The sequence below is a fragment of the Electrophorus electricus genome, chromosome 5, assembly GCF_041902795.1.
Source record: "Electrophorus electricus isolate QZ-2024a chromosome 5, ASM4190279v1, whole genome shotgun sequence".
Lineage (NCBI taxonomy): Eukaryota > Metazoa > Chordata > Actinopteri > Gymnotiformes > Gymnotidae > Electrophorus > Electrophorus electricus.
In genome coordinates this window covers 33,686,492-33,700,383 of record NC_137501.1, presented here as the reverse complement: position 1 = coordinate 33,700,383, position 13,892 = coordinate 33,686,492, and positions in this window count along the sequence as shown.

Genomic DNA, 13,892 nt, shown 5'->3' with positions numbered 1-13,892 from the left:
AGATATTTACATTTTATTTACCCGCGTGCGTCTCTCTTCTCCAAGGTAGCGGAGAGATATGAAAGGATAAAAGGGGAAAAGAATAAAATGCACGTCGGTTTTAAATTCGCAGGCTACCTGCGCTGAAGGCGTGGAAAACGAGCACGTGACGGAAAGGCTTCCGTACCCGATGGGTCCAAATCACATGCCCAGCAAAGTAGCCTTAAACCTGGACACACAATGGAGACCATTTGACCCTTTAAAATCATACTACAACCAGACTTCCAGGCCCAAGAGGTCACACAGTCATGCCCAGCAAAGTAGCTCTGGGCCTGGGCACACTTCACGCAGTTTGACCGTTTAAATAAAACTAGAAACAGACTTCCTGGCCCAAGAGGTCACACAGTCATGCCCAGCAAGGTTGCTTTAAACGTGGGCACACTTCAGACAGTTTCACTCTTTAAATCATTCAAAGCACCACATTTCAAGGCCCAAGAGGTCACAGAATCATGCCCATCAAAGTAGCTCTGGGCCTGGGCACACTTTACGGAGTTTGACCCTTTAAATAATACTACAACCAGACACATACAGGTGCGCACATATACACAGATACACATTCTGTTTAATTTCTTCACATCTGCAGACTAGAGTAAGCTGAGGGTATAGTGTTAAACCAGGAGCTACATAAACAGTATATAGTATATATAAAGAGGATATAGTGTTAAACCAGGTACTACATACAGAGTATAAAGTATACAAACAGAGTATATAGTTTGACCAAAAGATCGTGCTGATCTTTGATCTCCTGGTTCTTCATCTCCAGCGCCACTTTCAGACTCATAATGTCCTCCTCTATGGGCTGGTATAACACACATACGAATCATCACTACAGCCAGTACAATGGAAAGGTGGGAATGTGTACTGAATGTGTACTGACGTTATAAGTGAAAGGTGGAGGTACTGGTGGATGTGTACTGACACTATAAGGGATCTCTACCTGCAGTGACAGTCTGAGCTTCTCAAGTTCTTCCTCCAGAGATTTCTTCTCCTGTTCACAGGCCATTTTCATATCTGCCAGAGCAAGTATCATTACTGCTGGATATAACATAGATTGTATATACTACATAATTACTACTGAATATATAAAATATAATATATATAGTACTATACATATATTAGTATCACTTTTATTGGAGCCTAAAGGCTAGCATTCATTATTAGTTATGTTAGTATTATTGCATTTCCATAGTACTTACTCTTGATGGACCTGTTATGCTCCTCCTCCTCCTGCTGTTTCTGCAGGAGCTCTGTCTCCTCCTGCTGCTTGTGTTTCAGCATCTCCTGAAGAACCTGCAGCTCCTTCTGCTTCTGCAACCTCAACTCCTTCAGCTGCTCCAACAAACTGTTCTCCAACTCCTCCTTCTCACACCGCAAACACTCCAATCGGGCCACAGGCCCCACTAGTGACACAGAACCACACACACACACACACACACACACAAAGAGAGAGATAAACATGTATAAATGTATAAGAATTTGTGGATAAAATTATTATGAGATTATTTATAATCAAACGACTACACTACACAACCACATCTTCCTTTTATTTACATATTATACAGATATTTAGAGATATTTACATTTTATTTACCCGCGTGCGTCTCTCTTCTCCAAGGTAGCGGAGAGATATGAAAGGATAAAAGGGGAAAAGAATAAAATGCACGTCGGTTTTAAATTCGCAGGCTACCTGCGCTGAAGGCGTGGAAAACGAGCACGTGACGGAAAGGCTTCCGTACCCGATGGGTCCAAATCACATGCCCAGCAAAGTAGCCTTAAACCTGGACACACAATGGAGAGCATTTGACCCTTTAAAATCATACTACAACCAGACTTCCAGGCCCAAGAGGTCACACAGCCATGCCCAGCAAAGTAGCTCTGGGCCTGGGCACACTTCACGCAGTTTGACCGTTTAATAAAACTAGAAACAGACTTCCTGGCCCAAGAGGTCACAGTCATACCCAGCAAAGTACGTTTAAACCTGGAAACAAATCAGATCCTTTCTGTCATTCAAAGGAATGGGCCTGCAACTCACAACCACATCCCCAGTGAAGCGCACCGTCACCCAGCCACACTACCCCACCTTGCCCGTCCTGGAACAACCACACCTCCAGGGCACCACATGCCAATCTCTCATGCCCAGCAAACTGCAACCTCACGCAGCCAGGCCACACACTGTCTCCCCTTGTACAGTCCAAGGACGAACTCCTCCACAAACCTGGTGTTCGCGCACACACGCAATTACAACGAATTGGTGGAGAACTTTGAAACAAACGTGCTGACTTTGAATACTCACATCTAGGCTGGGCCAGGTCCAAATGGCCTGCAGCTCGGTGCGCATTAACTGCTTGACTGTCCGTCACGAACGCCACCTGCCAAGCGTTCGTTCCGTCCCTGGCGGATTTTAAAAAATCATAGCGTGAAAACCGTGGGATCGATCCGCGTGCCGCTCGAAGGCGATTACAGGGGAGATGCAGCCCTTTCCAAAGAGCCATGAAAAGACTTTCTACTCCCAATGAGACAAGAGATATCAAGCCGCAAATACGTCCGGCGCGCATCTATTCTCCGCCGCGCAACACATTTAAAAAAAATCGTAGCGTGAAAACCGTGGGTTCGATCCGCGTGCCGCTTAAAGGCGATTACAGGGGAGATGCAGCCCTTTCCAAAGAGCCATGAAAAGACTTTCTACTCCCAAGGAGACAAGAGATATTAAGCCGAAATGACGTCCGACGCGCGCATTTCCTCCGCCGCGCACCACATTTAAAAAAATCATAGCGTGAAAACCGTGGGTTCGATCCGCGTGCCGCTCGAAGGCGATTACAGGGGAGATGCAGCCCTTTCCAAAGAGGCATGAACAGACTTCCTACTCCCAAGGAGCCCAAAGATATTAAGCCGCAAATACGTCCTACGCGCGTCTTTTCTACGCCGCGCACCACATTAAAAAAATCGTATCGGAAGAACGGTGGGTCCAATCCGCGTGCCGCTTAAAGGCGATTACAAGGGAGATGCAAACCTTTCCAAAGAGCCATGAAAAGACTTTCTACTCCCAAGGAGACAAGAGATATTAAGCCGAAATGACGTCCGACGCGCGCATTTTCTCCGCCGCGCACCACATTTAAAAAAATCATAGCGTGAAAACCGTGGGTTCGATCCGCGTGCCGCTCGAAGGCGATTACAGCGGAGATGCAGCCCTTTCCAAAGAGCCATGAAAAGACTTTCTACTCCCAAGGAGACAAGAGATATTAAGCCGAAATGACGTCCGACGCGCGCATTTTCTCCGCCGCGCACCACATTTTAAAAAATCATAGCGTGAAAACCGTGGGTTCGATCCGCGTGCCGCTCGAAGGCGATTACAGGGGAGATGCAGCCCTTTCCAAAGAGCCATGAACAGACTTTCTACACCCAATGAGACAAGAGATATTAAGCCGCAAATACGTCCGGCGCGCGTCTTTTCTCCGCCGCGCAACACATTTAAAAAAATCGTAGCGTGAAAACCGTGGGTTCGATCCGCGTGCCGCTCGAAGGCGATTACAGGGGAGATGCAGCCCTTTCCAAAGAGCCATGAACAGACTTTCTACTCCCAAGGAGACCAGAGATATTAACAGATAAAGCGTTACGCTCCAGTCGGATGAGCGAGAAACGCTTGTACAATTGCAACGAATTGGAGGAGAAAGTTTAAACAAACGCGCAGACTTTGAAGGCTCACATCTAGGCCGGGCCAGGTCCAAATGGCCTGCAACTCGGTCCGCATCACGTCCAAGACTTTTCCTAACGAACGCCACCTGCCAAGCTTTCGGCCCGTCCCTGTCGGCATTAAAAAATCGTAGCGTGATAAGGATGGTTCCGATCCGCGTGCCGCGCGAAGGCGATTACAGGGGAGATGCAGCCCTTTCCAAAGAACCATGAAAAGACTTTCTACTCCCAAGGAGACAAGAGATATTAAGCCGCAATGACGTCCGACGCGCGCATTTTCTCCGCCGCGCAGCACATTTAAAAAAATCATAGCGTGAAAACCGTGGGTTCGATCCACGTGCCGCTCGAAGGCGATTACAGGGGAGATGCAGCCCTTTCCAAAGAGGCATGAACAGACTTCCTACTCCCAAGGAGCCCAAAGATATTAAGCCGCAAATACGTCCTACGCGCGTCTTTTCTACGCCGCGCACCACATTTAAAAAATCGTATCGGAAGAACGGTGGGTCCAATCCGCGTGCCGCTTAAAGGCGATTACAAGGGAGATGCAAACCTTTCCAAAGAGCCATGAAAAGACTTTCTACTCCCAAGGAGACAATAGATATTAAGCCGAAATGACGTCCGACGCGCACATTTTCTCCGACGCGCACCACATTTAAAAAAATCATAGCGTGAAAACCGTGGGTTCGATCCGCGTGCCGCTCGAAGGCGATTACAGCGGAGATGCAGCCCTTTCCAAAGAGCCATGAACAGACTTTCTACACCCAATGAGACAAGAGATATTAAGCCGCAAATACGTCCGGCGCGCGTCTTTTCTCCGCCGCGCAACACATTTAAAAAAATCGTAGCGTGAAAACCGTGGGTTCGATCCGCGTGCCGCTCGAAGGCGATTACAGGGGAGATGCAGCCCTTTCCAAAGAGCCATGAACAGACTTTCTACTCCCAAGGAGACCAGAGATATTAACAGATAAAGCGTTACGCTCCAGTCGGATGAGCGAGAAACGCTTGTACAATTGCAACGAATTGGAGGAGAAAGTTTAAACAAACGCGATGAATTTGAACGCTCACATCTAGGCCGGGCCAGGTCCAAATGGCCTGCAACTCGGTGCGCATCACCTCCATGACTGTCCCTAACGAACGCCACCTGCCACGCTTTCGGCCCGTCCCTAGAGGCATTAAAAAATCGTAGCGTAATAACGATGGTTCCGATCCGCGTGCCGCGCGAAGGCGATTACAGGCGAGATGCATCCCTTTCCAAAGAGCCATGAACAGACTTTCTACTCCCAAGGAGCCCAAAGATATTAAGCCGCAAATACGTCCTACGCGCGTCTTTTCTACGCCGCGCACCACATTTAAAAAATCATAGCGTGAAAACCGTGGGTTCGATCCGCGTGCCGCTCGAAGGCGATTACAGGGGAGATGCAGCCCTTTCCAAAGAGCCATGAACAGACTTCCTACTCCCAACGAGACAAGAGATATTAAGCCGCAATGATGTCCGACGCGCGCATTTTCTCCGCCGCGCACCACATTTAAAAAATCGTAGCGTGAGAACGGTGGGTCCGATCCGCGTGCCGCTTAAAGGCGATTACAGGGGAGATGCAGCCCTTTCCAAAGAGCCATGAACAGACTTTCTACTCCCAAGGAGACAAGAGATATTAAGCCGAAATGACGTCCGACGCGCGCATTTTCTCCGCCGCGCACCACATTTTAAAAAATCATAGCGTGAAAACCGTGGGTTCGATCCGCGTGCCGCTCGAAGGCGATTACAGGGGAGATGCAGCCCTTTCCAAAGAGCCATGAACAGACTTCCTACTCCCAACGAGCCAAGAGATATTAAGCCGCAATGACGTCCGACGCACGCATTTATTGCTCCACGCACCACATTTAAAAAATCGTAGCGTGAGAACGGTGGGTCCGATCCGCGTGCCGCTTAAAGGCGATTACAGGGGAGATGCAGCCCTTTCCAAAGAGCCATGAAGAGACTTTCTACTCCCAAGGAGACAAGAGATATTAAGCCGCAATGACGTCCGACGCGCGCATTTTCTCCGCCGCGCACCACATTTAAAAAAATCATAGCGTGAAAACCGTGGGTTCGATCCGCGTGCCGCTCGAAGGCGATTACAGGGGAGATGCAGCCCTTTCCAAAGAGCCATGAACAGACTTTCTACTCCCAATGAGACAAGAGATATTAAGCCGCAAATACGTCCGGCGCGCGTCTTTTCTCCGCCGTGCAACACATTTAAAAAAAATCGTAGCGTGAAAACCGTGGGTTCGATCCGCGTGCCGCTCGAAGGCGATTACAGGGGAGATGCATCCCTTTCAAAAGAGCCATGAACAGACTTTCTACTCCCAAGGAGACCAGAAATATTAACATATAAAGCGTTACGCTCCTGTCGGATGAGCGAGAAACGCTTGTACAATTGCAACGAATTGGAGGAGAAAGTTTAAACAAACGCGCTGACTTTGAACGCTCACATCTAGGCCGGGCCAACTCCAAATGGCGTGCAACTCGTTGTGCATCACCTCCATGACTGTCCCTAACGAACGCCACCTGCCACGCTTTCGGCCTATCCCTGGCGGCATTAAAAAATCGTAGCGTGATAACGATGGTTCCGATGCCCGTGCCGCTCGAAGGCGATTACAGGGGAGATACAGCCCTTTCCAAAGAGCCATGAACAGACTTTCTACTCCCAAGGAGACAAGAGATATTACGCGCATTTTCTCCGACGCGCACCACGTTTAAAAAATCGTAGCGTGAGAACGGTGGGTCCGATCCGCGTGCCGCTTAAAGGCGATTACAGGGGAGATGCAACCCTTTCCAAAGAGGCATGAATAGACTTCCTACTCCCAAGGAGACAAGAGATATTAAGCCGCAATGACGTCCGACGCGCGCATTTTCTCCGCCGCGCAGCACATTTAAAAAAATCATAGCGTGAAAACCGTGGGATCGATCCGCGTGCCGCTCGAAGGCGATTACAGGGGAGATGGAGCCCTTTCCAAAGAGGCATGAACAGACTTCCTACTCCCAAGGAGCCCAAAGATATTAAGCCGCAAATACGTCCTACGCGCGTCTTTTCTACGCCGCGCACCACATTTAAAAAATCGTAGCGTAAGAACGGTGGGTCCGATCCGCGTGCCGCTTAAAGGCGATTACAGGGGAGATGCAAACCTTTCCAAAGAGCCATGAAAAGACTTTCTACTCCCAAGGAGACAAGAGATATTAAGCCGCAATGACGTCCGACGCGCGCATTTTCTCCGACGCGCAACACATTTAAAAAAATCATAGCGTGAAAACCGTGGGTTCGATCCGCGTGCCGCTCGAAGGCGATTACAGGGGAGATGCAGCCCTTTCCAAAGAGCCATGAACAGACTTTCTACTCCCAATGAGACAAGAGATATCAAGCCGCAAATACGTCCGGCGCGCGTCTATTCTCCGCCGCGCAACACATTTAAAAAAAATCGTAGCGTGAAAACCGTGGGTTCGATCCGCGTGCCGCTTAAAGGCGATTACAGGGGAGATGCAGCCCTTTCCAAAGAGCCATGAAAAGACTTTCTACTCCCAAGGAGACAAGAGATATTAACAGATAAAGCGTTACGCTCCAGTCGGATGAGCGAGAAACGCTTGTACAATTGCAACGAATTGGAGGAGAAAGTTTAAACAAACGCGCTGACTTTGAAGGCTCACATCTAGGCCGGGCCAGGTCCAAATAGCCTGAAACTCGGTCCGCATCACGTCCATGACTTTTCCTAACGAACGCCACCTGCCAAGCTTTCGGCCCGTCCCTGTCGGCATTAAAAAATCGTAGTGTGATAAGGATGGTTCCGATCCGCGTGCCGCGCGAAGGCGATTACAGGGGAGATGCAGCCCTTTCCAAAGAACCATGAAAAGACTTTCTACTCCCAAGGAGACAAGAGATATTAAGCCGCAATGACGTCCGACGCGCGCATTTTCTCCGCCGCGCAGCACATTTAAAAAAATCATAGCGTGAAAACCGTGGGTTCGATCCACGTGCCGCTCGAAGGCGATTACAGGGGAGATGCAGCCCTTTCCAAAGAGGCATGAACAGACTTCCTACTCCCAAGGAGCCCAAAGATATTAAGCCTTAAATACGTCCTACGCGCGTCTTTTCTACGCCGCGCACCACATTTAAAAGATCGTATCGGAAGAACGGTGGGTCCAATCCGCGTGCCGCTTAAAGGCGATTACAAGGGAGTTGCAAACCTTTCCAAAGAGCCATGAAAAGACTTTCTACTCCCAAGGAGACAATAGATATTAAGCCGAAATGACGTCCGACGCGCGCATTTTCTCCGACGCGCACCACATTTAAAAAAATCATAGCGTGAAAACCGTGGGTTCGATCCGCGTGCCGCTCGAAGGCGATTACAGCGGAGATGCAGCCCTTTCCAAAGAGCCATGAAAAGACTTTCTACTCCCAAGGAGACAAGAGATATTAAGCCGCAATGACGTCCGACGCGCACATTTTCTCCGACGCGCAACACATTTAAAAAAATCATAGCGTGAAAACCGTGGGTTCGATCCGCGTGCCGCTCGAAGGCGATTACAGGGGAGATGCAGCCCTTTCCAAAGAGCCATGAACAGACTTTCTACTCCCAATGAGACAAGAGATATCAAGCCGCAAATACGTCCGGCGCGCGTCTATTCTCCGCCGCGCAACACATTTAAAAAAAATCGTAGCTTGAAAACCGTGGGTTCGATCCGCGTGCCGCTTAAAGGCGATTACAGGGGAGATGCAGCCCTTTCCAAAGAGCCATGAAAAGACTTTCTACTCCCAAGGAGACCAGAAATATTAACATATAAAGCGTTACGCTCCAGTCGGATGAACGAGAAACGCTTGTACAATTGCAACGAATTGGAGGAGAAAGTTTAAACAAACGCGCTGACTTTGAACGCTCACATCTAGGCCGGGCCAACTCCAAATGGCGTGCAACTCGGTGCGCATCACCTCCATGACTGTCCCTAACGAACGCCACCTGCCACGCTTTCGGCCCGTCCCTGGCGGCATTAAAAAATCGTAGCGTGATAACGATGGTTCCGATGCGCGAGCCGCTCGAAGGCGATTACAGGGGAGATACAACCCTTTCCAAAGAGCCATGAACAGACTTTCTACTCCCAAGGAGACAAGAGATATTACGCGCATTTTCTCCGACGCGCACCACGTTTAAAAAATCGTAGCGTGATAACGATGGTTCGGATCCGCGTGCCGCTCGAAGGCGATTACAGGGGAGATGCAGCCCTTTCCAAAGAGCCATGAACAGACTTCCTACTCCCAAGGAGCCCAAAGATATTAAGCCGCAAATACGTCCTACGCGCGTCTTTTCTACGCCGCGCACCACATTTAAAAAATCGTATCGTAAGAACGGTGGGTCCGATCCGCGTGCCGCTTAAAGGCGATTACAGGGGAGATGCAGCCCTTTCCAAAGAGCCATGAATAGACTTTCTACTCCTAAAGAGCCCAAAGATATTAAGCCGCAAATACGTCCTACGCGCGTCTTTTATACGCCGCGCACCACATTTAAAAAATCGTATCGTAAGAACGGTGGGTCCGATCCGCGTGCCGCTTAAAGGCGATTACAGGGGAGATGCAGCCCTTTCCAAAGAGCCATGAATAGACTTTCTACTTCCAAGGAGACCAGAGATATTAACAGATAAAGCGTTACGCTCCAGTCGGATGAGCGAGAAACGCTTGTACAATTGCAACGAATTGGAGGAGAAAGTTTAAACAAACGCGCTGACTTTGAACGCTCACATCTAGGCCGGGCCAGGTCCAAATGGCCTGCAACTCCGCGCGCATCACCTCCATGACTGTCCCTAACGAACGCCACCTGCCACGCTTTCGGCCCGTCCCTGTCGGCATTAAAAAATCGTAGCGTGATAACGATGGTTCCGATCCGCGTGCCGCGCGAAGGCGATTACAGGGGAGATGCAAACCTTTCCAAAGAGCCATGAAAAGACTTTCTACTCCCAAGGAGACAAGAGATATTAAGCCGAAATGACGTCCGACGCGCGCATTTCCTCCGCCGCGCACCACATTTAAAAAAATCATAGCGTGAAAACCGTGGGTTCGATCCGCGTGCCGCTCGAAGGCGATTACAGAGGAGATGCAGCCCTTTCCAAAGAGGCATGAACAGACTTTCTACACCCAATGAGACAAGAGATATTAAGCCGCAAATACGTCCGGCGCGCGTCTTTTCTCCGCCGCGCAACACATTTAAAAAAATCGTAGCGTGAAAACCGTGGGTTCGATCCGCGTGCCGCTCGAAGGCGATTACAGGGGAGATGCAGCCCTTTCCAAAGAGCCATGAACAGACTTTCTACTCCCAAGGAGACCAGAGATATTAACAGATAAAGCGTTACGCTCCAGTCGGATGAGCGAGAAACGCTTGTACAATTGCAACGAATTGGAGGAGAAAGTTTAAACAAACGCGCAGACTTTGAAGGCTCACATCTAGGCCGGGCCAGGTCCAAATGGCCTGCAACTCGGTCCGCATCACGTCCATGACTTTTCCTAACGAACGCCACCTGCCAAGCTTTCGGCCCGTCCCTGTCGGCATTAAAAAATCGTAGCGTGATAAGGATGGTTCCGATCCGCGTGCCGCGCGAAGGCGATTACAGGGGAGATGCAGCCCTTTCCAAAGAACCATGAAAAGACTTTCTACTCCCAAGGAGACAAGAGATATTAAGCCGCAATGACGTCCGACGCGCGCATTTTCTCCGCCGCGCAGCACATTTAAAAAAATCATAGCGTGAAAACCGTGGGTTCGATCCACGTGCCGCTCGAAGGCGATTACAGGGGAGATGCAGCCCTTTCCAAAGAGGCATGAACAGACTTCCTACTCCCAAGGAGCCCAAAGATATTAAGCCGCAAATACGTCCTACGCGCGTCTTTTCTACGCCGCGCACCACATTTAAAAAATCGTATCGGAAGAACGGTGGGTCCAATCCGCGTGCCGCTTAAAGGCGATTACAAGGGAGATGCAAACCTTTCCAAAGAGCCATGAAAAGACTTTCTACTCCCAAGGAGACAATAGATATTAAGCCGAAATGACGTCCGACGCGCACATTTTCTCCGACGCGCACCACATTTAAAAAAATCATAGCGTGAAAACCGTGGGTTCGATCCGCGTGCCGCTCGAAGGCGATTACAGCGGAGATGCAACCCTTTCCAAAGAGCCATGAAAAGACTTTCTACTCCCAATGAGACAAGAGATATTAAGCCGCAATGACGTCCGACGCGCGCATTTTCTCCGACGCGCAACACATTTAAAAAATCATAGCGTGAAAACCGTGGGTTCGATCCGCGTGCCGCTCGAAGGCGATTACAGGGGAGATGCAGCCCTTTCCAAAGAGCCATGAAAAGACTTTCTACACCCAATGAGACAAGAGATATTAAGCCGCAAATATGTCCGGCGCGCGTCTTTTCTCCGCCGCGCAACACATTTAAAAAAAATCGTAGCGTGAAAAACGTGGGTTCGATCCGCGTGCCGCTCGAAGGCGATTACAGGGGAGATGCATCCCTTTCAAAAGAGCCATGAACAGACTTTCTACTCCCAAGGAGACCAGAAATATTAACATATAAAGCGTTACGCTCCAGTCGGATGAACGAGAAACGCTTGTACAATTGCAACGAATTGGAGGAGAAAGTTTAAACAAACGCGCTGACTTTGAACGCTCACATCTAGGCCGGGCCAACTCCAAATGGCGTGCAACTCGGTGCGCATCACCTCCATGACTGTCCCTAACGAACGCCACCTGCCACGCTTTCGGCCCGTCCCTGGCGGCATTAAAAAATCGTAGCGTGATAACGATGGTTCCGATGCGCGAGCCGCTCGAAGGCGATCACAGGGGAGATACAGCCCTTTCCAAAGAGCCATGAACAGACTTTCTACTCCCAAGGAGACAAGAGATATTACGCGCATTTTCTCCGACGCGCACCACGTTTAAAAAATCGTAGCGTGATAACGATGGTTCGGATCCGCGTGCCGCTCGAAGGCGATTACAGGGGAGATGCAGCCCTTTCCAAAGAGCCATGAACAGACTTCCTACTCCCAAGGAGCCCAAAGATATTAAGCCGCAAATACGTCCTACGCGCGTCTTTTCTACGCCGCGCACCACATTTAAAAAATCGTATCGTAAGAACGGTGGGTCCGATCCGCGTGCCGCTTAAAGGCGATTACAGGGGAGATGCAGCCCTTTCCAAAGAGCCATGAATAGACTTTCTACTCCTAAAGAGCCCAAAGATATTAAGCCGCAAATACGTCCTACGCGCGTCTTTTATACGCCGCGCACCACATTTAAAAAATCGTATCGTAAGAACGGTGGGTCCGATCCGCGTGCCGCTTAAAGGCGATTACAGGGGAGATGCAGCCCTTTCCAAAGAGCCATGAACAGACTTCTACTCCCAAGGAGCCCAAAGATATTAAGCCGCAATGACGTCCGACGCGCGCATTTTCTCCGCTGCGCAGCACATTAAAAAAAATCATAGCGTGAAAACCGTGGGTTCGATCCGCGTGCCGCTCGAAGGCGATTACAGGGGAGATGCATCCCTTTCCAAAGAGCCATGAACAGACTTCCTACTCCCAAGGAGCCCAAAGATATTAAGCCGCAAATACGTCCAACGCGCGTCTTTTCTACGCCGCGCACACATTTAAAAAATCGTATCGTAAGAACGGTGGGTCCGATCCGCGTGCCGCTTAAAGGAGATTACAGGGGAGATTCATCCCTTTCCAAAGAGCCATGAACAGACTTTCTACTCCCAAGGAGACCAGAGATATTAACAGATAAAGCGTTACGCTCCAGTCGGATGAGCGAGAAACGCTTGTACAATTGCAACGAATTGGAGGAGAAAGTTTAAACAAACACGCTGACTTTGAAGGCTCACATCTAGGCCGGGCCAGGTTCAAATGGCCTGCAACTCGGTCCGCATCACGTCCATGACTTTTCCTAACGAACGCCACCTGCCAAGCTTTCGGCCCGTCCCTGTCGGCATTAAAAAATCGTAGCGTGATAACGATGGTTCCGATGCGCGTGCCGCTCGAAGGCGATTACAGGGGAGATACAGCCCTTTCCAAAGAGCCATGAACAGACTTTCTACTCCCAAGGAGACAAGAGATATTAAGCCGCAAATAAGTCCTACGCGCGTCTTTTCTACGCCGCGCACCACATTTAAAAAATCGTAGCGTAAGAACGGTGGGTCCGATCCGCGTGCCGCTTAAAGGCGATTACAGGGGAGATGCAACCCTTTCCAAAGAACCATGAAAAGACTTTCTACTCCCAAGGAGACAAGAGATATTAAGCCGCAATGACGTCCGACGCGCTCATTTTCTCCGCCGCGCACCACATTTAAAAAAATCATAGCGTGAAAACCGTGGGTTCCATCCGCGTGCCGCTCGAAGGCGATTACAGGGGAGATGCAGCCCTTTCCAAAGAGCCATGAACAGACTTTCTACTCCCAATGAGACAAGAGATATTAAGCCGCAAATACGTCCGGCGCGCGTCTTTTCTCCGCCGCGCAACACATTTAAAAAAAATCGTAGCGTGAAAACCGTGGGTTCGATCCGCGTGCCGCTCGAAAGCGATTACAGGGGAGATGCATCCCTTTCAAAAGAGCCATGAACAGACTTTCTACTCCCAAGGAGACCAGAAATATTAACATATAAAGCGTTACGCTCCAGTCGGATGAGCGAGAAACGCTTCTACAATTGCAACGAATTGGAGGAGAAAGTTTAAACAAACGCGCTGAATTTGAACGCTCACATCTAGGCCGGTCCAGGTCCAAATGGCCTGCAACTCGGTGCGCATCACCTCCATGACTGTCCCTAACGAACGCCACCTGCCACGCTTTCGGCCCGTCCCTAGAGGCATTAAAAAATCGTAGCGTGATAACGATGGTTCGGATCCGCGTGCCGCTCGAAGGCGATTACAGGGGAGATGCAGCCCTTTCCAAAGAGCCATGAACAGACTTCCTACTCCCAAGGAGCCCAAAGATATTAAGCCGCAAATACGTCCTACGCGCGTCTTTTCTACGCCGCGCACCACATTTAAAAAATCGTATCGTAAGAACGGTGGGTCCGATCCGCGTGCCGCTTAAAGGCGATTACAGGGGAGATGCAGCCCTTTCCAAAGAGCCATGAATAGACTTTCTACT